Source organism: Megalopta genalis, unplaced genomic scaffold (genome assembly GCF_051020955.1).
Source record: "Megalopta genalis isolate 19385.01 unplaced genomic scaffold, iyMegGena1_principal scaffold0052, whole genome shotgun sequence".
Classification (NCBI taxonomy): Eukaryota; Metazoa; Arthropoda; class Insecta; order Hymenoptera; family Halictidae; genus Megalopta; species Megalopta genalis.
The window spans coordinates 95,001-97,500 of NW_027476121.1; the positions used below are offsets into that span (position 1 = coordinate 95,001).

The following is a 2,500-nucleotide window of genomic DNA, read 5'->3' on the forward strand; positions in this document are numbered from 1 at the left end:
CAGTAGGGTCCTCGACACGCTCGGGTGCCGACTGCACCTTCACGAGTGACGTGTCTCCGACTCGTTCGATTACTTCCACGTTACCGGTGTCCGGCGTACCTTCTACCGTGGGCTCGGTTTTCACCGAGACCGCTCGCGTGGGAGTCACACATCTTTGCAAGATCACACGAGGATTGGCGATATTAATCACCTTCCCGGATCTTGTCTTTCTCACAGACGCGGGGGGACTGACAGCTGCATTTGCAGTTCCCGCGTCTGCGGCGACGGCTTCACTCCGAGTAGGAGCTGGACCCGTCGTCTTTGGACGCTTAGTTTTTTGTTCATTATTTGTATTCAGACCCATAATGTGTCTTGGTCTTTCATCCAGTGCGCTCCCCGGCCACCACCGACCCACACAATTTGGAACCCGCCAAAGGCTGGGTTAGGGCTACGCACCGAATATAGTCTGCTGGCTGGGTCGGTTTCCTTACCCAGCCCGCGTCCTCGCCCAGCAGAACCCACTTGCCCGAAGCGTGTGGTCGTTCCAAGCCGATTGACTGGACCAGGGCTGCTTTTCTCGTCCAGCCGCCCATCTAGCCGAAGCAGAGGCCAAAGGTACGTGTTGGGGACGTCTCACCCGCAGGAGAGGGCCCCCTCAGATCCCAGGATCCTCTTTTCCGACGACAAGGGTCGCCACGCACGGCAAACACGTGGGAGACAGCAGTCGGAGAGGCTGCCTCTTCCTCTCCACCACACTTCGTTCAGTTCGCTGCGTATTTAAGAACACGAGCTATCCAGCGGTACCTTTTTCGTGGAGGCTCAAGTGTGGCTAGGGCACGTTTGCCCCTTGCGGCCTGGGTTGCCCAGGGGATTGATTGCATCCCATGTATTCCTGAGCCCAGCGGAGTGTTGTCTAGTGGCGTGTTCCGCCCACGAAAAACGGTCTGAAAAACCGTTTAACGTAAACTGGGGAACTGATGCCACGAGTGACAACAGTTCCCCAGTCGGAAGTCATACAGCACATACAGTGCTGTACAAAGAACACGCCACAGCCCGTATGCTAAATCAGGGCCTCGCCATTATGCGAAGTACTACATGTACGACGCACTGACGGTCTCTAATGCCTTCATCGCCGATACACCCATCGACTCGGCCGATCAACCCTCCTACGCGAGGGCTAGTTCGGGGGTTATCTCCCGCCCTGGGTGGCCACAGACCGCCACCGCCAGTAGATAGGGACAGATGGGAATCTCGTTAATCCATTCATGCGCGTCACTAATTAGATGACGAGGCATTTGGCTACCTTAAGAGAGTCATAGTTACTCCCGCCGTTTACCCGCGCTTTTTTGAATTTCTTCACGTTGACATTCAGAGCACTGGGCAGAAATCACATTGCGTCAACACCCGTGGGGGCCATCGCAATGCTTTGTTTTAATTAGACAGTCGGATTCCCCTAGTCCGTGCCAGTTCTGAGCTGAGCGTTGAATGGCGGCCGAAGAGGACGACCGCACCGATGGGAAACGCCACGGAAGCCTCGCAGCAAGGAAGATCCGCGGGAGGCCAAGGCACGGGACCGAGCTCGGATCCCAGCCACGAGAGCCGTTCACCTCGCCCAGGCCCGGCACGTCAGCCAGACCCGCTTCCCGACCAAGCCCGACACGCCCCGCTCCTCAGAGCCAATCCTTATCCCGAAGTTACGGATCCAATTTGCCGACTTCCCTTACCTACATTAATCTATCGACTAGAGGCTCTTTACCTTGGAGACCTGCTGCGGATATGGGTACGAACCGGCGCGACACCTCCACGTGGCCCTCTCCTGGATTTTCAAGGTCCGAGGGGATGATCCGGACACCGCCGCAACTGCGGTGCTCTTCGCGTTCCAAACCCTATCTCCCTGCTAGAGGTTTCCAGGGAACTCGAACGCTTATACAGAAAAGAAAACTCTCCCCGGATCTCCCGACGGCGTCTCCAGGTCATTTTGGGTTACCCCGACGAACACTCTTACGAGGGCCCGAATGGTATGCGGTTCCGCTGCCGGGTTCCGGAATAGAAACCGGATTCCCTTTCGCCCAATGGGTGTTTTTTGTGCATGTATATAATAACAAAATATGCTGCGATTTATATAATAATAAAAAAAATAATAAAATAGCTGCGTTTTTTTTACAAGTGTTTAACGTCTTAGGACACCTCATCTACATAGGATTTCTCTTAGGGCTTAGGATCGACTGACTCGTGTGCAACGGCTGTTCACACGAAACCCTTCTCCACGTCAGTCCTCCAGGGCCTCGCTGGAGTATTTGCTACTACCACCAAGATCTGCGCCGACGGCGGCTCCAGGCAGGCTCACGCCCAGACCCTTCTGCGCACACCGTCGCGACCCTCCTACTCGTCAGAGCTTCATAGAGGACAATAAATTGCCCCGCTTCACACATACCACTGACGGTGGAGTATAGGCGCGACGCTTCAGCGCCATCCATTTTCAGGGCTAGTTGCTTCGGCAGGTGAGTTGTTACACACTCCT

The 2,500-nt window shown here is 55.3% G+C and overlaps 1 pseudogene; it reads right to left on the minus strand.

Annotated features, from left to right (window-relative positions):
• Nucleotides 1-2,500, minus strand: part of LOC143261442 (large subunit ribosomal RNA) — a 6,913-nt pseudogene that overhangs the window by 2,742 nt on the left and 1,671 nt on the right.